Here is a 26933-nt window from a genome sequence, read left to right as displayed (position 1 = left end):
ATGGGAGTGGAAGAACACTTGATCAACCCTAAACCTGTACCAATCATTCCCGAACAAAGAATTCTGGGTGTAATCGCCACACAATCCATAGAGGAAGTTAAGGATAAAGCCAGGCAACTTGTAACTCCAGCAGACATACAGAATTGGCATCTGCAGGGAAAGGACTTTGCAGTAAAGGACAACTTATTGTATTTCCAAGAACGATTATACCTGCCCAGCACAGATTTACAGAAAAAAGTAATCTCTTGTTATCACGATTCTTTAATGGAAGGACATCCCGGTATGGCCAAGACCTCAGAAAAGATCAAGCGCTACTTCTGGTGGCCGTCTTGGAAAAAAGATATCAGAGACTTTATAATGTCCTGTGGAGTATGCGCCCAAAACAAGAGTCAAAAGGAAAGACCAGCAGGCCTCTTACGCCCTATTGACATCCCACCTCGCCCTTGGCATACGCTTTCTATGGACTTCATCACCGATCTACCTCCATGCTCCGGATATATTACGATTCTAGTAATCGTGGACTTATTCTCCAAGATGGCGCATTTTATTCCGCTCAAAGGCTTGCCAACAGCAGCAACTCTGGCCCGAGAATTTCTCGAAAACATCGTCCGACTGCACGGTTTTCCTTCGTTTCTAATTTCGGATCGCGGTAGTCAATTTATTTCTCATTTTTGGCGAAGTTGCTGTCGGTCGGCTCAAATTGATGTGAGACTATCGACCAGTCACCACCCTCAGACCGACGGACAGACCGAGAGGACCAATCAAACTCTGGAACAGTATTTACGCTGCATGCTGCAACAAACTGAAAAAACTTGGAAAGACATCCTTTGGATAGCCGAATATGCCTACAATAACTCTGTCCATTCGGGAACTGGGAAAACCCCGTTTTTTCTTTTATACGGCAGTCACCCTCGAACCTCGGAGTTGGATCCCCTCCAAGATCTTGAAACACCAGCAGTAGACTACCTGCATTCTACAATCACCCAAGCCTTTAAGGAAGCTGTTTCTCACCTTCAAAGGGCTAAAGAACAATATAAGAAAGGAGCAGATCAACATCGGAAGGAAGCCCCTCAATATCAAGTAGGGGATCAAGTCTGGTTATCCACCAAATATCTACCTCTAAAAGGGCCACGCACATTCAACCCAAGATACCTCGGTCCCTATTCCATCACTACCATAGTAAACCCAGTAGCGGTCAAGTTGGACTTGCCCCCGCACATGAAGATACATCCGGTCTTCCACGTCTTTCTATTAAAACCCGTGCAACCTCAAACCCGACTAACTAAATCTCCAAAACCCATCCTAGTTGATGGAGAACTCGAGTTTGAAGTCAAAAGCATTCTGGACTCCAAGATCTCCAAATCTAAACTATTTTACCTAATTGACTGGAAAGGCTACGGCCCCCAAGAGAGATCCTAGGAACCTGCTGAATATGTCCACGCTCCTTGCCTAATCAAAAGATTTCACCGAACATTTCCTGACAAGCCAAAACCCCCGGAGAAGCCCGGTTTGGGAGGGGCCTTGAGGGGGGGTACTGTCATGATCTCTGCTTCCAAAAGGTCAGGGTTTTCCCAACTCCCTTGGAAGCAGATCCATAACCCAGGTTCCGAGTGCCAACCAGTCCCAATTGGAACCTTTTGGACCCAGTCCTGGCGCCAGTGGCACCAGGCTCATAAATATGCCCAGTCCCAGCGCTGGAAGCGCCGGGCTCATAATGCTTGGGTGGACTTACCTGCAGCAGACCATGCTGCTTACTTGCCTGCCAGTTGAGCCTCTGATCCTCTTCTGTTTGGAACTACTTTTCCTGTTGGGTGGGGCAGGAGCCACTTCCTAGGTTCAGAACACTGGAACTCTTCTGGAAAGCAGGAACTCTTTTCTTACCTAGGCGTGGCTGTGGAAGGAGACACCTAAGCACTACAGGAGGCTATTTAAACCACACCCGATGGATGAATCTTGCTTTGTGTTATTCTGCATCCTCTGCAGCAGAACGCTCATCGTGTCTTCTGCATCTGATCCTGGGCCTAAGGAAAAAGGCTTACCATCCTGAATCCAGTCTTCAGCAACACCTATAAAGACAAGAAAGAACAGGTTAGCATTACGGTCTTCAGTGACAGCGCTTCACTTACCTGGTCCATCGGCTGTCACCAACGCCTCGCGCTGCATTCCGGCATCTGAAAGACAAAGGCTTACCTACTCTTCGTGCGCTCCGGAGGTCTTCGCACTGCATTCCGGCAACTGAAAGACAAAAGCTTACCAGCTCTTCGCACGCTCCGGAGACCTTCGGCGCTGCATCCCGCATCTGAAAGACAAAACAAGGTGCGTTTAAAGACATTGGAGAACTTTAATACTCACGTGCCTTTCCACATCTAACCCAGTGGGTATTCCGGCACCCTGCAGCCGCTCCGAACTTGTACCTGCAAAATAAAAAGACAGTTAGAGCGCATCGTGAAGCAGGCAACAAGCGCTTACTTACGTGCTTCCAGGCGCTTCCATTCATCACACGGGCTCCATCTTCAACTCACTTCAGCCCGTCATCCGCCATCGCCGGAACCCTGCAAAAACAAGAGACATCATTACTAAAGACTTTAAAGACATTAGAATTACTCGAAACTTACCGTTCGTGCAGTAAACGACGGACAGCAGTCCTCTGAAGTCAAGAGGCCTGCTCCCCTTATCCAGTGAAGAAACTGGTTACAGCACCCTGCCCCGAGGCAGATGGAGAGCACGGCGTTCACTTACCTAAGGTGAGAGCGTTAACCTTTGGGGTTCTACAGGAGAAGAGAAAGGGAAGAAGAGAGAGACATTCAATAACCCAGTTCATTAATCCCATATTTTCTATCTGCAGACATCTTACCCTTCGAGTCAGACATACAGTGCACAGAGGTCCAGCCCAAAGAGCCAGCCGTGTGTTACACATCACCTTTGAAGATACGGTATACGCCCAGTCAAGACCGGCGCCTCTACGGGAATCAGGTGAGCGTTACAGGGGGCTTGTGTAAACCCCGACTTCAAAGGTTGGAACGCTTCATCTTGGGCTGTGGTCCAGAGGAAGGGAGTATCCTACTTCAACAATGTAATGATCGATTGAACTATCTTCGAAAAGGAAGGTATGCATTTCCGGTAGAAGTTGGCAAGCCCCAGGAAGGATTGAATCTGTTTCACAGTAGTTGGAACAGGCCAGGATAGTATAGAATTTACTTTTGAGTGGTCCATTTCAATTCCTTCTGGACTAAGGACAAATCCGAGATAGTGAACAGTAGAGACATGAAAAAGGCATTTCTCGGGTTTAGCCAGGAGTTTATGTTGACATGCTCTTCATGTTTAAAATGGTCCTTGGAGTATATCAGTATGTCATTCAGGTATAGTATGACGAAGAGGAACAGCATATCGGAGAACCCCCGGTCCATAAAACGTTGGAAGACCGCTGGGGCATTGGCGAGTCCGAAGGGCATGACCAGGTATTCAAAGTGACCAAAGGGTGTTCTAAAGGTCGTTTTCCATTCGTCACCTTCCTTTGTACGGATCAGGTGGTAGGCACCTCTGAGATCCATTTTCGTGAAGATTACGGCTCCTCTCACCCCTTCCAGGATATCCGAGATTAAGGGCAATGGGTAGCGGTCCATGAGGGTACATTGATTAAGACCACGATAATCAAGACAAGGCCTAAGCTCGTTAGTATCTTTCTTGGGAACAAAAAACAACGAAGCTCCCACTGGGGATTTGGATGGTCGTATGGTGCCATTTTCTAGGTTGGTATCCAAGTATTCTTGGAGGGCCCTTTTCTCAGGTTCTGATAGGATGAACATCCTTCCAATGGGAATCACTGCCGAGGGTTCAGTATCGATAGCGCAGTCTTCAGGTCTATGAGGGGGTAGGGCTTGAACTATGGCAGTTGAAAACACATCAGTGTAGTCCTGATAGGCTCTGGGGACCTGGATAACATTTGAGACCGTGAGTGGGCCTTGCTGGTCTGTCAGCGTACCTTCAGAGGAATTCAGGGATAGGCAGTGAGACATGCAATGTTCGGAGCCAAGAAACAAGGTTCCTGCTGCCCAGTTGATGTATGGGTTGTGTTTCTGTAACCAGGGCATACCCAGTACCATTGGATAATGGGCAGACTTTATGATGTCAAACTTGATCATCTCTTGATGATGGTTTATCGAGAGCTGGATCTCTTTGGTTTGCAGGGTGATTGGTCCTGAAGAGAGAGGTTGTCCATCAATGGCCTCTACAGGTTGCATGATGTCTCGAGTTTCATATGGAATGTGATTGGTTGTGACCCAATCCTGATCTATAAAAATCCCCATGGCTCCACAATCCACTAATGCCAGAATGGGGTAAGTTTCTTTCTTGGATGGTGATAGAAAGGCCTGCAAGATCACAAGGTTGTTTTGTCCAGGAGAGTTCAAGGATGGAATAGATGTGGAGCAAACATCTCTCTCCTGAAACTGTGCTCCATCTAGGATCGGGAGCTGGCGTTTCCCGAATGCCGTGGAGGGGCCAAAGGACATTCTCTCACAAGATGTTTATCTGAGGCACAGTACATACACAGCCCGGTGTGGATCCTTCGCAATCTTTCTTGCAGGGATATGGGTCCGCAGAAGGCCCCCAGTTGCATGGGTTCAGGTTCTGTGGTCGGGGCAGGAGTGGGCTCGGGTTTAGAGGGAGATTCTATAGAGGTCTTTTGGTAAGGCATCTTCGTTTTCTTCTTTTCTGCCTTCCTTTCCTGGATTCGAAAGTCTATTTGTAAAGAGAGGTCCATAAGGGCCTGGAAGGAACCTGGGCGAGCAACCCTGGCTAGCTTGTCTTTTATTTCTTCGTTTAGTACTCTCCAGAATAGAGTAAAACAGGCCTCCGGGGAACAATCTTCCTTGGCCAGTTGCTTAAAGCGTGTCACATATTTAAGCATGTCCTGGGACCCTTGTTGGAAATCCAATAGACGTTCTTGGGCACTGTAAACCTGTTCTGGGCTGTCAAACCCATCATAATCATCCAGGAGGGCATCTCCAGAATTAACTAAGGGCATATCCCAGGTTAACGCATTCCCGGAGAGATGCGAAATCATAAAGCCCACCTTTGCCCTGTGGGTGGAAAAGTAGTAGGGCTTAAAGGTAAAGTGCACTAAACATGAATCAAGGAAGCCACAAGGTTCTTTGAGGAGCCATCATATTTATCCACTACTCCGCCCAGCAATACACTTTCCTTGGTCGCGGAATCACGTGACAGGACTAGTTTTCTTAATGCGGCATTCTCAGCTTTGAGATTCTGAACTTCTGTGGGTAACTCTTGCATGCCGCACATGAGGTTTTGAACTGCAGCCTCCATGTCCGTATCTGTATCAGTTTGTTGGTGTCTCAATCTGTCACAGGTTTCCCCCCTTCTCACCTGTCTTTGTTGTTTGTTGGAGTTCTTCGATGGAGTCTTCTTTCGTAGAGTTCGGGTCTTTTATAACCCCGCGTGCAGGTCCTTGGGTTCCAGCGTGCGTTCAGCGTTCCGAGTCCTGGGAATGTTCAGATGTCCGGGAAGTCCGAGGAAATCCAGGAAACAGCGAAGAGTGCACACGGAAGATGAGTGCACAGAGATCCGGGATGCAAGGAGGACCAAAAGGAGAGGGAGTGAAGGAGGAGGAATATAGGGGTAACGGGAACCAAGAATCAAAGGAAAAACACAAGCGAACTACGGCAGCACGCGTCTAGCCACGGCAAGCGGTAGTGTTGAGACGCACAGGGTCGCGGGGGCGTGTCAGCTTTATAGAACGTAATGCGTACGGCGCGGAACATGGTAAACAGTATTCCGCGTTCGGCGGCCATGTTGGGAGTACTGCTGAGTGCAAGCCCCTATGGGTCAGGGACTAGGAAGTCCAGAAAGGACACGTCCGATGGTTCATGACATCTGCGAAGAAATCCGCTTTTGAAGTTCCAACCTTAGATCGACCTAGCCGCCATTTTGGGAACATCCGCCATTTTGATCTCCACCTCAAAGTCACTTTGTATTATAAAATGGTGGACAGTGTTCTCCTGCTCGTAACCTTAGCTGTCCTGACCTTTACACAGGTTAATGCCTAAACTGCCTGTAGGCTAAATGTTTTGGTTGTGTAATAAGACCATGTCCTATGTTTGACCTGAAGATCAAAGGATTACTTCCGCCAACAAGTCTGATCCACGGGCATACATTGAATACAATATTGTTTAAATACTGAATGTGAACACTTGTTGAACTACATTGTATAACACATGTACCAAAGATTAATGTCAAATTCTAAGATAAAAAGCCGCGGAGGGAAGGCCAGGAGAAAAGGCCTTCATCCCTCTTAGCAGCTCCGCTGCGAGGGATCACCAGCATAGCAGTCGAGTCCACTCCTGCTAATATCCCTCCCACCCATTCAATGCCGACTTCTTCGTGATCAGCTGTTCCAGTCCGGAACATAGTGAAGCGGCGAACCCAACCCAAAATGGCCGCCCTGGCTTCAACCGACGTAACACCAGCCTCTGGGATGCCTGATTGGCTCCCACACCTCGCCGCAACCTCCTCTCCTGCTTTAAAGGGAGAGGAGGCTCGCCGCGAGGCAAAGCCGCGGAGGGAAGGCCAGGAGAAAAGGCCTTCATCCCTCTTAGCAGCTCTGCTGCGAGGGATCACCAGCATAGCATTCAAGTCCACTCCTGCTAATATCCCTCCCACCCACCCAATGCCGACTTCTTCGCGATCAGCTGTTCCAGTCTGGAACATAGTGAAGCGGCGAACCCAACCCAAAATGGCCGCCCTGGCTTCAACCGACGCAACACCAGCCTCTGGGATGCCGGATTGGCTCCCACACCTCGCTGCAACCTCCTCTCCTGCTTTAAAGGGAGAGGAGGCTCGCCGCGAGGCAAAGCGGCGGAGGGAAGGCCAGGAGAAAAGGCCTTCATCCCTCTTAGCAGCTCTTCGCTGCTCGTCGAGGCTCGAAGGCGCACCTCGTAACAAAAGGGGTAAGGATCAGAGCTCACATCCCAGAATGTCACACATACTCATTCATACGTATGGCCAGTGCTGCCTCGAGCCCCCCACACACTCACACCCAGCTCTACCTGTCAGGAACCTGCGTCTCCGCTCACGCATCTTATAAACTCTGATGCGATGCTACGCTCCGCCCACGAACGTCTGCAACCGCAGAGTTGCTAGTAGATTTCGACGTGTAGCCACCCGCCGACACGTTCTCATACGCGGACCTCTGAACAACCCTAGGAAAGCCCTCTCCACTGAACACAACCGCATCAAAAGACTTACAAAGAGAGCTATAAGAACTGACACTAATAACCATAGCACTGATGTCTTGAATCACGTTAGTGACCCTGCCTGCTAACCTGGTTATGCATTGCCTTTGCCCACTGAACTGCCTGCACCTATTGATGCTGCCACTGTGCCTATGCCCATTGCACTGCCTGCACCTATTGATGTTGCCACTGTGCCTATGCCCATTGCACTGCCTACACCTATTGATGTTGCCACTATGTATACTGCACTGCCTGCACCTATTGATGTTGCCACTATGCCTACTGCACTGCCTGCACCTATTGATGTTGCCACTGTGCCTATGCCCATTGCACTGCCTGCACCTATTGATGTTGCCACTATGCCTACTGCACTGCCTGCACCTATTGATGTTGCCACTATGCCTACTGAACTGCCTGCACCTATTGATGTTGCCACTATGCCTATGCCCACACCACTACCCGCCCCACATCACCCTGCACATACACTTATGTGTGCACTAGTTAATGCTCGCTCTATTCCTGCGCATCCCCTTGACATTCACGATGTGATCACCAAAGCCAATCTAGACATACTTGCAATCACGGAAACCTGGTTGAGCGACAGCTCAGGACCAGCACTGTCTCTAGCCATCCCCGCTGATTATGCTATCTATAGGAGAGACCGTTCCAACCAGAGAGGAGGGGGTGTCGCCCTCATAGCCAAAAACTCCATAAGCATTAGGGAATCACCAGGACACCATGGACTAACTGGGCTCAACTGTGACTACCTCCCACTTAAAATCAATGTGTCACACACCTGCACCATCAACATGCACATCGTATACCGACCCCCTGGTCCCTGCACAGACTTCCAAGACTCCCTTGTCCACGCACTATCAGACAACATCAAAAAAACCTCCCAAACCATCCTTTAGGGTGACCTCAACCTAGGCCTCAATGACCCAAAAGACCATCACGCCAAAGCGCTCGACAAAGCCCTCACCATACTCGGCTTCGCTCCCTCCATCACTGAACCTACCCATATCAAAGGACGCACCCTGGATTGGATCAACCAGCACAACTGCGCCATCATGGTCACTGCTAATACCCCTATCCCATGGTCCGACCACCATTATATCCAATTCAGCCTCTCCACTAAAAAAGACTCTGCCCCCACTCAGACCCCCTGCCCAGCGGAACTCGCCAGGAGCTCACGTAAACTTACAGTAGAAAATTTGGCGCCGTTCCTTATGGTTCCACAGCTACAAAAGCCCACCTCCAGCAACCCAGAAATTCTCGCAAGTACCTTCAAAAATATCATCTCCAAAGCTATAGACGCCATTGCACCCCTGACCCACAAGAAAGCCAAGAAGGTTAAGCACTCCAACTCCTGGTTCTCCAATGAGCTGCTCAAACAATGCTCAGAAAAAAGATCTGCCCTCTCTACCTGGAAAGCCAACCCCTCAGAAACTAACAGGGAGGCCTTCAAAACCATCTCCAGATCATACAAAATAATGTCATCAAAGCCAAAGCTCTCTCATACAACACTAGGATCAATGACGCCAAATCCAACTCCAAAGAAATATTCTCCATCTTCAGAGAATTGGAAAAACCCTCCACCCCTCCTCCCACGCTCATTAAGGATGTTAAATGGTGCAACAGCATTCAATCAGCAATGCTAGACAAGCTTAATACCCTTCAGGCCAAAATCATTGGCCACCAAAAAACGTTAGAAAAACTGATAGCTAGCCAGCACAGCAAAGCACCTACCTCGCCAGCACCAAAACCCTCTCCCCCATTTGAATTCAGAGACATCACTGAATCAGAGGCCATTACCCTCCTCAAATCCATTAAACCATCGAACTGCAAAGGTGATGCCTGTCCAGCTCAACTCATTAAAAACTCCGCTCATGCCTTGGCTCCCTTCCTCACTGCCTTCATTAATGCCTCCTTCAGATCAGGTCTTGTCCCTAAAGACCTCAAAGAAGCGTGGCTACGCCCATTAATAAAAAAACCATCACTCCACCCTACCATCCCCAGGAGCTACAGGCCAATCAGCACAGTCCCTTTCCTGCTAAAAATTCTCGACAAAGCGGCCTATATTCAAGTCCAACAATACTTGGAGGAGAACCAACTCTTAGGCCTACGCCAATCAGGCTTCCGCCCAAGACATGGCACGGAATCAGCCCTCCTCGACTTAAAAAACCAAATGGACGACCTGAGAGACCTAGGCAAGCCTGCACTTCTCCTACTCCTTGATTTATCAGCTGCTTTTCGACTTGGTCGACCACAACACGCTGTGCCGTCACCTTGCTTCTGCGACCAACTTCTCTCCCAAAGCACGCGACTGGATTACTTCCTTTCTCAAAAATAGGGCCATGAAAGTCTTCTCGGACTCTGCCTCGGCCACCCCGAGCCTACTTAAATGTGGAGTCCCACAAGGGTCATGCATAGCGCCCACGCACTATAACCTTTTCACCAGGCCACTGTTTAGCACCCTGGATGCCATGGGCATATCATACACCAACTATGCGGATGATACGCAGGTGTTAATCCCTCTTACAGGTGACTACAAGACTGACATGTCTAATCTCACGGCTATATACTTGACTATCTAATCCTGGATGGCTGACAACTGGCTCTGTTTAAACAGCGAAAAAACAGAACTCCTACTCATCGGCTCACCCACCACCTTGGGCAACCTCAGTCAGGAATACTCCTCCTTCACTATTGACAATACACCCATCAAGGTGTCTGACCACGTCAGAACACTGGGCGTCTACCTTGACTCAAACCTCACCATGGACAGACAAGTAAATGCCATCTCTACCTCATCAGCTTACTACTCCAAAATCATTAATGCAGCCAGACCCTTCCTTTCACAACAGAACTGCCTAGCCATAGCCAGAGCCATCGTTGGCTCTAGACTAGACTATTGCAATGCCCTACTATCTGGGACGTCTAGCAAAAACCTGTTAAACTGCAAGTAGTGCAAAACAATGCCCTCAGGGCAGCTACCGGGACCTCAAGAAAAGAACACATCTCAGCAATCAGGAGACAAGTTCACTGGCTCCCGGTTAAACAGAGAATCATTTTCAAAACTCTCTCACTAGCGCACAAATGCCTCCATGATACTGCCCCTCTGTACCTTGTACAGAGGATTGTGAAACACACTGCCACATGACCCCTTAGGGCAGGTTACTCTAACCTTATCCTAATGCCCAAAACCAATAAGGCCCGTGCAGGAGGCTCCAGCTTCCCCACGATAGCTGCCACGCAGTGGAATGCCATCCCGCCGAGCCTCAGAATGATTCAGTCCCACCTAGCCTTCCGCAAAGCACTCAAGACACAACTTTTCATCTAACCAACAAGCTGTTTTGATATGTCCGCCTTAAGAAAAATTGTTATGAACTCTGTACGTGCAACTAAGAGACCTGTATGGTCATATGTAACCTGCCTACTGAAAATTCCTTGTAATCTCTTGTAACAAGCGCCACGATGCCCCCGGGCTGTACGTGCGCTCTACAAATGCAAATAAATAAATAAATAAGTAAATAAATAAGATACACTGTTGCCATTGTGACTTGTTGTTTTATAAACTAGATGTAATCCACATGCATATAGTTGGACTAACTAGGGGCGAACTCGGCACAAACCCTAGTCTGAAAATAATTAACCTGCAGTGGGGCTGGACATTGCGATTGAGAATTGTATAAAAGATGAGGATATGTAGACGTCCAGTACCTCTCACTTCTCACATCGAAAGGGCTGGTATTCGTTGTGATGTACTGAGGGCCAGATAGCTATCTGATACTTTGTTCCTTTGTAGACTGTACAGTTATTTGAATAAAGATCTGAGAATCTTTATAAGCCTGTGTTTGGTGTATTTCCTTTTGTGGTACTCAGCCTCGATATTTCTCTTTTTGCTTTTACATAGTGCCCGAATAGGGACCCTCAAGATTGATGCCAGCTCGTTGAAAGTTGACGCGGCTATCGGACCGGGATTGGACGGTGTAAAATGGGTCCCCTTTCTTGGATGAGACGCGACACCTCAGCAGCGCTGCATGACCCGATCCCTGGACGGTGAGCCCGCGGTCCGAGTCGGCATCTTGACGAGGGTCCATATATCGAGGCGGGCAGATTTGCCGAAATCACCAACCACGAGGCACCTTAGTTAGAAAAATGTGTATTCCAATCGGACCTCCTTAGGATTTGATCAGGTGAGTCGTGACCCGATTCTTAAGTATCCTGATAATTTGTTTTGGTGCATTGCACTCGCGAGTACAATTATTGACCAGGTAACACCAGTATTCTGATATGCCTGGGAAATTGTCTGCCTGCTTCAGGGCGTTATTCCGCAGTGACAGACAATCTTTGGAATTTGGCCGACCGGCGCCAATGGAGGGGTCGCCGGCGTGTACTATGTACTGTAAGCACGGCATTGGTAGTATAGTATTTAACGATATTTGGCACATACAAACTAGACATGCTTCCGAACTTCAATGGCCAATCAATGGTAGTTTTGAAATCCCTCATATTGAATACTTAGAATCTATATTATTGAAGAAAAAGGCTAGACCTGTAGCATTTGATGTATTCCAAAATTTGAAGAAAGAAGCTATGCAGCAGCTTAAGAGTAGAGAAAAGCATGCACGCCGTCATAATACGAACACCGAAAAAGTGTTGTTATATGACGAGAGTAAACAGTCTGCATCAGTTAGGAATATGGATAGGGCTTTCTCACTTGGTATCCAGAAAATGTATCCTTCTAAAGACTTTCATGTATCTGATGAACTTATCGATAAACTATTAAACGAACGAAGGCCTGGTGCCACTGCGCCACCTCCGTATGTTCCTCTTCCTGCTGTCATTCCTCCTCCTGTTGCTCCTCCTGCTCCTCCTATTGCTCCTCTTAATGTTCCTCTTCCCCCTGTTGTTCCTCCCCTTGTCACCACTCTTCCACCTTTGCCTACTGTTACGGGTCCGGTGGGCTTGCCTGCCGGTCCAGCGATAGTACCTCTGTATCCGGATGTTCAAAATTTGCCTACTCTCCCTCTTCCAAGTGGTTCTACACCGCTTGTAGTAGATCAGGGAGCGGGATCGAGGGTTGTAACTCGTAATACTGTATCTTCAGAGAAAAAGCGTGAGTTAACTGCATGGGCTAAGCATTGCATGGAGAAGGGTGACCAAGCTGATATTCTTGCCACACTTTATAATTTAAACAATTTTCCTGAGAAAAACGTTTTTATTGAGGGATTAGGAATTCATTTATGTGTAATATGGAACAGACTAAGTGATACAGATCTCCCACAGGGGTTAAGGGATATGAATACTTTAGCGTTTTCTAGAGATACTGCGGAGAAGGTACAAGAGCATGTTGAGAGGGTTTTTGGGTATAGGAAGGAATTGGAAGGGCTAAAGAATGAAGATGTAGATGGTGATAGCTTGGACGTTATGTTCATACAGAAACAATTTTGTCCTTGTCGAAAATCGATAACTGAGGAAACACGAATTTGTACGAAAGATGCGATCAGGTCGATCTCAGATACATCAATAGTTCCCGTTGAAGTATATGACATGTATAGTCAGTATACGCCAGAAATGCAGAGGAAAGTGATACAGGTAATGGTAGAGTACCTACAGGATGAGTGCGTAAAAAAGAAAGATGTGTTGTCCCGCAGAGTTATTGAGTATTTATAAGAGAGCTTTTTCGTTTGACACTTCTTCAGCTGCTTTAGCGCTCGATTTAGCTCTGTTGCTTAGTAAGCGTTCGGAGTTGCACACTTCTCAGATGCCAATGAGAGAGGTCCCTCCGACATTTGTCCCAAAAGAAGAGATTCCGGCTAATGCTGTAGCAGGTACTGCTGCTCGAGAAATTCCTGCACATTATGTGTCGCAGTTCGTTCATGTCCTGTTCTCGAGACAGGAAGTGAACACCATTAAAAAGTCTATTCCCGATATTAGAAAGAATCCGACAGGGTTCTACAAAGAAATAGAGTCTGTTTTGCAATCCTCAGTATTCACCTTAAGTTATATTGATCTGTTGTTTCCTGCACTCCTGCCCATTGATTTGTGGAAACAGATTAGGACTATAGATGATGTACCAGGGTTAGGAGATTCATGGGATACTATGACTAGACTCGATAGAGAAAGACCAGCTGGTGAGAGACCACCACAGGTAATACTAACTTTACCTGATAGAATAGTTACAAAATTGAAGACTATAATACCTGAAAGAAGGATTATTTGGGACAAGCTTATGGGCTGTGTCCAAGGGAAATCTGAGCGTGCTAGCGAGTTTTTCAATCGGTTCGAACAATATTTTTAGATTACAGTGGGCAACACTTAAGCACAGAGTCTGGGAAAAGGTTATTCATGGACAAATTTGTGTGTGGATCGCTGCCTGACATCCAGGCACAGATCATGTCCTCCGAGAGCGCTTGACAAGCAACGTCTCAGTCAGAAGTATTGCACATGGCTCAATACTACGAGAATCGTGTCAATAATGAAAAGGAAAGAGTTGAAAAGAGAAAAGGTGACTTAAAGACAAAAGTACTATTGCAGGAAATTGTTAGAGGCCCTAGAGGGGGTAATTCGCAATTTAGAGGTCAGTACGTTCCACAAGGAAATGCGCCCTTGGGTCCTGTAAACATTAACCAGTGTGCTTATTGCAGACAAGAGGGACATTGGCGTGCACAATACCCGATCCTCCATCAGAGGCCAAATAACACATTTGGGAATATGGGTAGATGATCCAGAGGCCGCCCAGGGGTAGGGGGTCCTGGTAGAGGTCAGTTTTCACAAGATTCACAGCAACCTTTTTCGCAGGACAATCAGGCATCGAGTGTGGATAATAGAAACATGTTTGACCATCCTTCTGCTGCTTACCTCTCTGAAGGACTTCCTTTCAACAACATTTTGTTTCGCTAGAAATGACCGAAACAGGGTTTGGAACCAACGCCTATTCACGTTAATCAGAAAGGTCCCTACATTGAAATGTTAGTGGGTAATAGGAAACATCAATTTTTGATAGATACAGGGGCACAGAAGTGTTCCATTGACCATTCACAGGTTCCAAACATTCCACTGTCAGGGCAAACCAATGTTTCTGTAGGGTATTCTGGAACACCAGTCGTCTGTCCGGTTTCTTCGCGGTACCTATTTCTTGGGTCCATTTACGGACCACTGTCAATTCCTTTTGACCACGAATTGTGGAGAGAATTTGGTGGGGTTGAATCTGTTGAAGGAATTAAATGCAGTAATTCATTGTTCTTCTGACGGAGTGCGTTTGACGATTTCACCACAGCAACTTTCTGTCTATCAATTCTTGACCAGACCATTGCCACCGGAATTTAGAGATGTTCCAGAGTGCTTGTGGGCGATTGACGACAATGATGTTGGTGTTTTGCAAATTGAGCCCGTTAAGATTGTTTTGAAACATGGAGTGAAGTTGCCACGTATTCCCCATTATAAGATCTCGGTCAATGGTGAGCATGCTTTGAAATGCATCGTCTCCGATTTTGTGCATCGAGGGGTCATTGAGGACATTGCAGGTAGTTTGTGCAATAGTCCGATTTTGCCCGTGTACAAAAAAGGCGATAATGCAATTCCCTTCCGTTTTATTACATGCAATTAATGAGATCGTTGCTCCACAATTTCCTATTGTGCCTGATGTGACAAAAATATTGACTATGATCCCGACTTCAGCTACTTACTTTAGTGTTGTGGATCTAAAGAACGCCTTATTTAGTATCCCTATGCATAAGGACAGTAGATACTTGTTCGCGTTCACCTTAGGGGGACGCTCGTTTACTTTTACCCGTGCACCGCAAGGTTACACGGAAAGTCCTAGCATCTATAGCAGGGCTTTGAAAGAGCAGCTCGATACCCTTGAGTTGCCCTCTACTTGTGCACTGCTTCAATATGTTGACAACCTGCTTTTAGCTGCTGACTCAGAGAGTGCTTGTAAGGAGGGCACTGTGTTGTTGCTTATTCATCTAGCTCAACATGGACACAAAGCTTTGCTTAAAAAATGTCAATATTGTCGACAGGAGGTCGCCTATTTAGGCTATCTCCTGTCAAAGGAGGGAAGAAGGTTGACGCCTGAACGGATAAAAATCATTTCTAGCATGTCTGTCCCAAATACACAGAAGGAAGTTAGAGCCTTGATAGGTATGGCTTCTTACTGCAGGCAGTGGATCCCGAATTTCTACTTAGTGATTAAACCAATGTTGGCTTTGACGAAGAAGGGCATTTAGTCACCATTGCCGCGGAACTTGGAACACCAGCGATCATTTGATCTGCTCAAGGCTGCATTGTGCTCGTCACCAGTTTTGGGCACAACAAACTATGAAAAGGCCTTTGTGTTGTATGTGCATGAATGTGATGGATGTGCTTTGGCTTTATTAACGCAGAACATGGAGGGAAGAATAGGCCGTGCGGCTACTTTTCTTCTGCCCTTGATCCTGTAGCATGCGCTTTGCCAAGATGTTTGAGAGCTGTTGCTGCTGCTGCTGCATCCATTAAACAGAGCGAGGGAATGGTCCTAGGCCATGATCTAACCCTGATGTTACCTCACTCTGTAGATATTCTATTAAACAGAACACAAACGCAACACCTCACCTCCGCACGATTAACGATATACGAATTGATCTTGTTTGCACCGCACATCCAAATTAAGAGGTGTTGTGTCCTTAATCCGGCTGAACTTCTACCTTTCCCGCAAGGTACTGTTTGCAGTGACGAAGAGTCACATGACTGCCTTTACACCACAGAACAAGAGACTAAAGGCAGAATTGACCTAAAGCAAAATCCTTTAAATAATCCGCAAGGGGAGCTGTTTTGTGACGGCTCCTGTTTCAAACTCCCGGATGGTACATCCAAAGCTGCTTATGCAATCACCAAATTGAGCATGGTCGTGGAGACCGAAAGAATCACGCATAACTCTGCGCAGGCTGCAGAGATTATAGCATTGACCCGAGCTTGTGAACTTTCCGAAGGGCTTACAGTAGATATATATTCTGACAGTCAGTATGCCTTTGGAGAGGTTTAGCACTTCGGCAGACTTTGGACGGAAAGAGGTTTCTTGTCTTCACATGGTACAATCATCCAACATGGCTCCTTGATAGTACGGTTACTCTCAGCGCTTGCACTCCCTACTCAGCTAGCTATCATGAAATGCGCAGCGCATCAGAAGGTCATAGACAATGTAGTAAAAGGTAATGCTTTCACTGACCAGATAGCCAAACAGACTGCCACTGATCCCTCATCAGAAATGTATACTTCAAGGGAAGTCACAAATGCCTGTACTTTGGACGAGGGTATTGATTCTGTAAAGAATATTCAAGCCGATGCCACGTTAGAAGAATCTAAGAAATGGGCTGAGGGCTTGGGAAAACTGGATGATGATGGGTGCTGGGTGAACAAAGTTGAAGGGAAATGGCTATTGCCTGACGCATATGTTATGATGATGGTTGTTATGGTTCATGGACCCACCCATATTTGTGCTCGTAAGGTCACTAAAATGTTGCAAAATGTGTGGGTAAATGATAAAATCCCTAAAGTAGCTGAACGATTCGTTCAGGGATGTATGATTTGTTTGCAGCACAATGTGGGAAAAGGCACATCAACTCCTAGGGGTAGTTTTGGTCCACCTTATGTCCCCTTTGAGGTGATTCATTTTCACTTTATCGAAATGGAGCATTGCCATAATTTTAAGTACGTATTAGTTGTCATCTGTGCCTTTAGCAAATGGGTTGAAGCTTTTCCCGTCAAAGATGCCACAGCCATGACCACGGCAAAGCCCATGCTAAAGGAATATTTTCCAAGATTTGGTTTGCCAAGAGTCATCTGGTCGGACAATGGTCCACCTTTTATCGCTGCTGTAATTCTGCAGATATGCGCGGTATTACAGATCGATAAACGATTCCATTCAGCCAGACACACACAGAGTGCTGGACTAGTAGAAAGACACAACGGCATCATCAAAAACAAGCTCGCTAAGACGTGTGCCGGCACCAAACTAAAATGGCCGGACGCCTTACCGATCATATTATTGTCCATGAGGACGACCCCTCAAACTAAGACTGGGCTCTCTCCCTTTGAGGTGGTCATGGGTAGGCCAGCTAACATTTGGAATGTCCCCAGACCCCGTTCTTTGCACAAAGGTTGATAATGTACTTCTTTCTGATTATTGTGACCAGTTAACTATTGTGGCCAGTTAACTAAAATTCTGTATTTGATTTATCACCAGGTACGAGAGGCTTTACCTGTGAAATATGAGGGCCCTGGCCACAGCATACAGCCGGGTGACTGGGTCCTTACGAAAGCATTAGAGCAATCCTCTTACCTCGCACCTCATTGGCGGGGCCCGCATCTGGTCCTCCTGGTCACACAGACGGCGGTGCGGGTAGCAGGAAAGAAGAATTGGATCCACGCCTCACACATCAAGAGGATTCCACACCCTGTGCCACACGCTACAGAAGATACAGAACCCCTCACCAGTACTGCAACCAATGATCATGAAGCAGTAAACAGCATCGAGAGTGTATCAGAGATTCTCCCTGAGCCTGTGAGGCCTGGGAAAACAGCCATTTCATCTCCACACTCTCCAACAGTTTCATCTTTTGAATTTGTTCTGGATCTTGCATCAGATCCTGCTTTGGATTTGTCGCTTCCAATGTTGTTCACAGATCATTCAGTACCAGGGATTACAAGGTACGATCTGCGTCCGAGGAAATAGACCTACTGCACGGTTCGGCTGTGACTTTGAAGAAAAGTCATCAAGGGCTTGCCTTTTTGGCCCAATCATCTGTGTAGAAGGGGATTCTGTTAGCTAGGGTTTGTGAAAGGACTAAGAAGACGCTCGGCCTGGAGGTCGCCAGCAAATAAAGTTGGTGTAAATCGTTTGGAGAACAATGCCTGCAACAGCTCCTGCTCGTAATGAAAAGATAAGAGACTGTGTGACCAGCTACGGAAAAGAACATTCAAATTTGTGGGCCCCGAAAACGTATTGTTGCTTAGTGATGATGTTGATTGGTTTTACAATACTCATTGCCTTAGGATTTTGGTATCTGGAAGAAACAAATCTGCTCGAAAATGTGTTACCCACTGAAAATGTACCCACTGTTCCTACTCCTTTTGTGCATCTGCATACCTTATCTCCGAGAGATTCTCAGCACAGACAGAGTTATCACAACAGCACTCTATTACTCGTCATGAACGCTACACATACCATTCTTAATAGGTCTAATTGTTGGGTTTGTTCGCATTTACCACAACACGGGGATAAGGGGCTGGGTTGGTATATTCATCCTTTACCTTTGACACTGCTTGCTATGCTTCTCTTAGAGCACTATTCTTTGGCTGATGGAACGATAGCATCTCAGGGAACTTTGATGGGACGAACTTGAACGATTTTGAAAGACGTGTTCTGACGCCTCTGGGATGCTCACTTTTTGCGAATAGGAGCAAGCCAAATGTTGCTTCTATTAGGCCTTCTGACAGACTGTCCCGTCCTTTCCAATCTTTAATTTCTTTTAATATGGATCCTATAGGCAATAGGGATGCCACGCCACCTTCTTATGCTGTTAACCACAGCCCCGATTCAGTTTCTTTCTGCATACAGAGGAATGGTACACAGTCAATGGGTGATTTTAAAAGTTGTGCCAACGTTGCGAATTTGACTAGTGAGAACAGACCTTTGTATGTAGGCAAACCTGTCTACTTTGTTTGCGGTAATGTAGCATTTCCATGGTTACCCAGGGATTGGCAGGGAACTTGTTATTTAGGGATTCTGTTACCCGGGGTATTCATTGCTAGCACTATAGAAATTTCAAAGGCTCGTCCACGGCGGGACGAGAATGGCAATACTTCAGCACACGTTCTGGGCGATGTAGCTAAATCCTTTGTGCCATTTTGGGGGCAGATGCTGAACTCAGAAGACATCAGGAGACTAGCAAGAGTACTGGAGAGGACCATCAACCGGACCACCGACATACTCTATAATATGACGTTAGAACAGAAAGCAATAAGGTTAGTGGCACTTCAGAACTGGATGGCATTAGGTGTCATCCTGGCTCAACGTGGTGGGGTATGTAAATTAGTGGGGTCCGCTTGCTGTGTTTTTGTCCCAAATTCCTCCCCAATGATTTTCAGAGCAATTTAAAATCTGCACGTCCTTAGTTCAGAAGTGCATGTTCCTGAGGGAAACTGGGAATTTAGCACTTGGTTCTGGGACCTCCTACGATCTTGGGGACGGAAGGTACTTTCAGTCTTGATGATTATTTTAGGTATTCTGTTGTTTCTTTGTTGCTGTATACAATGTCTTCCTGGTATATGTTCAATGGTAGGACGATGTTGTACACAAGCGATGAGTGCATTAGGGCACAAAGTATACGCCCCAGAGAAGATCTCCAATGAATTTGTGCTGAAAGAAATCTTAGTATCCGACCTCATGGCAATTGATATTTCTGATAGTGATTCAGGATGTATGGACATTGAGACGTGGAGTTACTCGTAAAGTGACTAGAAGTAGCTTAGCGCTTGGCTTAGGCCAAAAGGAGGGTTTGTTAAACGGGATATCATATTATGCCTCCTTTATTGTATATATTAGCCTAAGCTCAGTCGCTCTGCAAAGAAATCAAAGTTGCAAGGTTCCGACCTTAAATCGACCTAGCCGCCATTTTGGGAACATCCGCCATTTTGATCTCCACCTCAAAGTCACTTTGTATTCTAAAATGGTGGACAGTGTTCTCCTGCTCGTAACCTTAGCTGTCCTGACCTTTACACAGGTTAATGCCTAAACAGCCTGTAGGCTAAATGTTTGGATCGTGTAATAAGACCATGCCCTATGTTTGACCTGAAGATCAAAGGATTACTCGCGCCAACAAGTCTGATCCGCGGGCATACATTGAATACAATATTGTTTAAATACTGAATGTGAACACTTGTTGAACTACATTGTATAAAACATGTACCAAGGCTTAATGTCAAATTCTAAGATACACTGTTGCCATTGTGACTTGCTGTTTTATAAACTAGATGTAATCCACATGCATATAGTTGGACTAACTAGGGGTGAACTCGGCACAAACCCTAGTCTGAAAATAATTAACCTGCAGTGGGGCTGGACATTGCGATTGAGAATTGTATAAAAGATGAGGGTATGTAGATGTCCAGTGCCTCTCACTTCTCACACCGAAAGGGCTGGTATTCGTTGTGATGTACTGAGAACCAGATAGCTATCTGATACTTTGTTCCTTTGTAGACTGTACAGTTATTTGAATAAAGATCTGAGAATCTTTATAAGTCTGTTTTTGGTGTATTTCCTTGTGTGGTACTCAGCCTCGATATTTCTCTTTTTGCTTTTACAACACCACCACCCACATTTTCTCTCACACCCAGATCCCTGACTGTCTCATAGTTAGCTTCTCATATTCACTTTCACAACTCTGTTCATATTCCATGTTCTTGCATCCTCTGTCTTCACTGAGTTGTGGAAGGTGCTCTCAATCATACATGGTCAGGACCACCGCATGGGTCCTTGCCTCAAAGGACCAGGTAATTTGACCCTGACAAAATCACCCTTCTGCACAGTACTCTCCCACGTCAATCTTGCTCTCCTCACCCACAGAGGAAACAACTTATTTAATTGCATTTATTTCAATGCACACAGCCCTTATGCATTTAGGCGCTAGTTACAGAAAATGCAAGGTACATTAGTGAAGTGCAAGAATATACATATTTTTATTTATTTATTTAGTTTGCATTTTTAAAGCGCTCACACATTGAGGCGCTGTTGCAGGAATTGTTCGTTTTTTCAGTTGCATAATTTTTTTTTTTTTTGTCTTAGTTGCGTATTTATAACGTGCTTTAAACACCCAGAGGTTTCTAAGCGCGGACCCGGGGATCCAACCTGTGTTAATTCGTGTCGTCTTGCTTCCAAGGCGCGCACGTTGCCGTTAAGCTATCCTCCCAGGACTAGGTTACAGACATAAGTGGAGTGTGTACACAGACAGACAAAGCCTCGCCTCATATTACAGGGGGCTACATCAGGCAGCATATGAGTCAAATAGGTACAATTACACAGACTGCCAAAACCACCCCTCATGTTACAGGCGGCTATATCAGGCAGCATGTGTCAAATAGGTAGGATTACACAGACTGGCAAAGCCTCGCCTCATGTTTCAGGGGGCTACATCAGGCAGCATGAGTCAAATAGGTATGATTAGACAGACTGACAAAGCCACCCCTCATGTTACAGGGGGCTATATCAGGCAACATGAGTCAAATAGGTATGATTAGACAGACTGGCAAAGCCACCCCTCATGTTACAGAGGGCTACATCAGTCAGCATGAGTCAAATAGGTATGTTTAGACAGACTGGCCTAGCCTAGCCTCATGTTACAGAGGGCTACATCAGGCAACATATGAGTCAAATGAGTATGTTTACACAGACTGACAAATCCACACCTCATGGAGTTATGGGAACCACCAATTGGCTGCCACACAGTAAATGCTCTGTAGGTAAGTGAATAATAAGCAGTAGGCATGGAGGTAAGGTCTCACCCACATGAGGGGCACTCTAAAGGAACTCTAAAGCACACATACAAAAATGGCTGCACAGGTGTAAAGACACCTGGATTGATTTTTTCAAGCAAGGGACTGAAAGCACAAAAACGAAAATGTATGCATAGGTGTAAAAACACCTAAATTCGATTTTTTAAACAAGGCACAAAAAACACTGAACCGGAAATGGCTGCACAGGTGTAAAGACACCTGGATTCTATTTGTTAAGCAAGGCATTGAAAGCACAAAAACGAAAATGGCTGCACAGGTGTAAAACACCCAAATTCGACTTTTTAAACAAGGCACTCAAAACACACAAAAAATGGCTGCACGGGTGTAAAGACACCCACATTTGATTTTTTTACGCAAATTCAATGCAAAGCACAATAACGAGAATGGCTACACAAGTGTAAATACACCTGGATTCTACTTTTTTTCAAGCAAGGCTTTCAAAGAACAGCAACAAATATGCCTGCACAGTTGTAGAGACACCCAAAATCGATTTTTAAGCAAGGCACTCAAAGCACAAAATCGAAAATGGCTGCCCAGGTGTAAGAACACCTGGATTCCATTTTTTGGCAATGGCACTTAAGGCAAGCATAACATGGTGGTGACGTTGTTGGTGATGGCTTGGTAGCTCTCAAAGGGCAGAGGGGGAAAGCATGCAGCAATAAGAACAGGGTAAGTGTCCGGGAATGGAGGATGGAGCCTTTTGCCTCAAGGCTGCTTACTAATCGAGTGTAAGTGCTAATGGATCCATCAGTGTTGAAAGTCCTGGAAAAAGATTTATGGAGAGGTGCTCTGTCACGCTCTGACAGGCTCAGACAGCGGCCTTTGAAGAGGGCCTTGGAAGGAGAGTGGGCTCCACGCATGTCGGCTCTCCCATTGGCTCTATGTATGCCGAGGGGGCCAATCATGGTGGCCGAAGCGAGAAAGAAATTCAGGTACTCCAAGAGGGCTGGATTACGCTGGACAGACCCTTGAGGTCAAACACACAGATCATACAAACTAGGAAGCACATGGTTGCTTCCAGATCATGTTGCAGAAATGCACTCAGTGTTGGAACGCTGCAGATCAAACATGAAATACGAAGTGAAAAGCCCTCTTGGGTTTACCAGGAGATGTGTCAGGGTTATACTGCTATGCTAGGATGTAGAGAGCTCAGAGGAGGTGGGGGCAGGCAGTCCACAGCATAGAAGGAGAAGGAGGGATGAACTGCATAAGTTGAATTTATAATTTGGGTGTCTACCCCTGCATAGCTCAAAAGGAGACATACCCATTGTTGTATGTGGAATAAACCTATGAGCCTCTATTCTGCTCAACAGTACTTCATCCCAATCCTCTCTGTTGGCCCACTTAACTCTTAGCACTCATAATGAACGAAACACAGTTCTTTACCACTGTCTCCACCATCAACATCCACACCACCAAATTTTGCTTGCACGGCTTGCTTTGTTTTAGTAATGCCCTAATAGCTTCATGGGCTAGTTCTACAATTCTACTCCTCACACATCACAGGGCTATAATTCTGTCCCGCTTCATCACAAAGCCTCTCACTACATGTAACTTATCTCTCGCAATCCACAAGCCTTCTAGATTGGTACCTCTCACCATTTCCTTTTTCAACATTCCACCTCTCTTCAACACATCTTTAACCTTCAGGAGAATTTGATCTTCGTTCATACCATTATCCCACTCTTCCTTTGTCACCATCTTTTGCTCAACATATAGCAGACAATCCTCCTCATTCTCGCTACTCTCATCCTCCTTACGTATGCCCATATGAGATAAACAGTCAGCTGGAATATTCCCTTTCCCAGGAACGTATTCCACATCAAATTGGTACACCTGGAGGACACTACCCATCTTCTTATCCTTGACAAAACTCCATCTATTCCTTTCTTCTGTACAGTCTCCTTCAAGGCCTTGTGATCAGTTTGCACAATGAAAGTACTGCCCCATAAAAATGTCCTGAATTTGTCTATGTACCACTTGATGGCAAGCAGTTCTTTCTGAATTGTTGAGTAGTTTACTTCAGCTCCCCTGAGTAGACATGAAGCAAATGAACACTGCACCCAAACCTGTGTTGCTGGCATCCATGGAGTTCATGTTTGTCCTGCCTAACTTAAGAGAAGGTGAAGATTCTAAAGCAATTTTGATGGATTTGAACTCCTCAGCACAGTGAGAATTCCATTGATACTGAGTGTGATTTTTCAACAACAATCTCGTGTTCACAGACTTATCAGCAAAACTGGGAATAAACCCTGAATAGTATTCTGCCATGCCTAGAAATGTGCAAAGGCTATCTTTGTTTGTTGGTTCTATTGCATTCCTAATGTTGTTGGCTATTTTCTCTTTCAAATTCACCCCATCATCCGTCACTCTGTTTCTTTCTAGTTGAGCTTCCACTTATCTTTGCTCAACATTAGTCCACGCTTTACCGGCATCATACTCCTCACTCTGTCAAGTCTCTGATCATGTGTGCGCTGATCCGGGCCAAATACCAGAATAACACCTTGAAAGCAGATCACCCCTGCTTCATCTTTGAAAATGTCATGCATTATCCAATGAAATACAGAAGCAGCTGACACAAGACCAAATGGTATTCATACAAACAGGAACAGCACTTTTGGTGTAATAAAGGCTGTGAGTTGCTTCAATTCTTGGTGAAGCCTAATTTGGTTATACGCTGATGTTAGATACAAAGAAATAAATACACATGCACCACCCAGTGTTGACAGCATTTTTATAATGTTAGGAAGAGGATGGAAATTAGGTATGATATGATATGATAGGTTATTTATAACACACTTAATACCGAGAGGTTTCTAAGTGCGGACCCGGGGATCGAACCTGTGTTGCCCTGTGTCGTCTTGGTTCCAAGGCGAGTATGTTGCCCCTGAGGTATTACATATTTGTTCAAGCCACAGAGATCTACACACAGTCTTAGTTTTCCATTTGGTTTGGCTAACACTACCACAGGTGACAGTCACTGGGAGGATTCTATCCTTTCAATTATACGACCCTCTTCCGATTTGAGTAATTATTTCCTTGCTTCTTCTTTTGTGGCTAAAGGAACAGTCCTCAATTTCTGAACAAATGGCTTGGCATTTTGCAATAGTTGAATTTGATGCATGAACCCCTTCAAAAATGCAAGTTTCACATTAAATAACTGGCTCTGAAGTTCATCAGTGTCAATTTGTAAGATGCACTCAGCTTCATTAGGATTTAATTTGATTATGAATTTCTTTTGTTGCAGCCAACTCAAAAATGGAACAGACCCTTTTTCACTTACATGCACTTTACTCAGAGCCAAACTTCCTTTAAATTGCAAATGACATCTATCTTTCGCCAACTTATGCTGATGGCCTGATATCGACTTCCATTAGGTGCCTTCCAGGAAACATCTTCTCAAACATTGTTTTGGGGATGAGCATGTATTGCGCTCTGGAGTCAATCATCATCTCTACTCGGCAGCCTTCTTTGACTACCATGTCTCATGGTCCAGCCAAGTCTTTCTCTTCCTCATCAGCCACAGAGAAGACTGCCTCTTCTGATTGCTCATAGAATTCATCCACCATATTGATGGTGTTAGACCTGCAGCAATTATTCAAGTGTCCTTTCCTCTTGCATCTTGAACATCTGACTTTAAGAGCCAGACAGGTCAGAGAGTTAGCAAAATGACCAACGGCATCACATCAGTAACATCTCTTTTGAGAGCTTGTTCCTTTAAGAGGAGCCAACCTTGGAGTGAAATTTGGCCTTTTAGTAGTATTACTCCCCTTCACTTTGGTGAGAGACACTACCATCCACAGACCACAGCGGTTGAATCAGTTTCATTGGTAGTCTTCCCCTCTGGTAACTTCACTTGCTGGGTCTTCTTTTCTAGAGCTTTCATACACTTATTGGTATGCTCAACTTCTTTCTTGATTCGTAATACCTCATCCAAAGGCAGATCACCCTTGGGCCAGAGCTGTTCCCTGATCTTGCCATCCCTGCACTCAAGCATGAACTTGTCCCTCAATCTTTCACCATTCTGTTGGCCAAAGTAGCATTATCTAGCCAGACCTCTCAAAGCCGCAATGAACATTTCAACGGACTCTCCTTCATTTTGTGTCTTTTTTCCGAATGTATTTACCTCTCTAATATAATGCTTATTTTGCATTTGTATTGCTTGTCCAACTTCGCAATGCATTTCTCATATTCATTGAGATTGACAGCTTCTTCCTCTGGCAGATCAGGTAAGTCATCAAATTTCTCTTGTCTAGGATTGCCAAGACAGTGCATCAGTAAGGGCCTTTTCCGTTTTGCCCCACAGTTCGGACCACAAACAGCTGCAGCATAGTGCTCAAATGACTTCTGTCAATGCTTCCAAGGAACAGGTGGTTCACCTGGGATGGACACAAATTTGATGGGTGGTGATATGTTTTGAATCATCTCAAGGTCCACGTTCTCCCGATCACCAGATGCAATTTTGTTTTAATTGGTTTTCTGTGTGGAGATGACTGTACGGGTCTTGTCTTCAATCCAGTGCTGAGTAATGCAATTGCTATCAGACCACTGATACATTTGTCTCCTTATCACGATTTGCCCTTTAGACTTTTTCCTCTGTCCTTTTTTCACTTGACTTTAATTATTTATTTAGCGCTGCACTTGGTGTAGTGTTCGCAGATTTTCTGCGGCGTCCGGCAGGTGTTGTTTATGGTTCACTGGCAAGCCGTTCAAATCCTCTCCACACAGTGCTTCACAAAGCCGCTAGGTGCTTTCCTCTAGCAACGCATGCTCTGGAGCTGCTACTAATGGCTGCGCTCAAGCGCTTGCTCTGGGATTGCTGCTAACGTCTGCCTCCGGGCGCTCGTCCTAATGAATTATATCTGTCTGCAGCATAAGTTGGACTGATCTCTGCGGGATCCCGTTAAATTGGAGCGGATCGCTGCGCTCTTACCCATGAATTTAAGGCTTTCCCTAATCAAAACAGGAATTCACTAGGCACACGTAGACCCGTCCGGTGCGAGCCTGTTGCCAATTTGAAGTGATCAGGCCGGACAGGATTGAAGTAAAAGGTAGTTTAATTAAGTCTTCTTATATGAAGCCCACCAGCAGCGCAGCGTCCATCCATCCAGCATCCTTTCTCCC

Source organism: Ambystoma mexicanum, chromosome 8 (assembly GCF_040938575.1).
Source record: "Ambystoma mexicanum isolate Mex_15411 chromosome 8, UKY_AmexF1_1, whole genome shotgun sequence".
Classification (NCBI taxonomy): Eukaryota; Metazoa; Chordata; class Amphibia; order Caudata; family Ambystomatidae; genus Ambystoma; species Ambystoma mexicanum.
Note: the sequence above shows the minus strand (reverse complement) of the source record.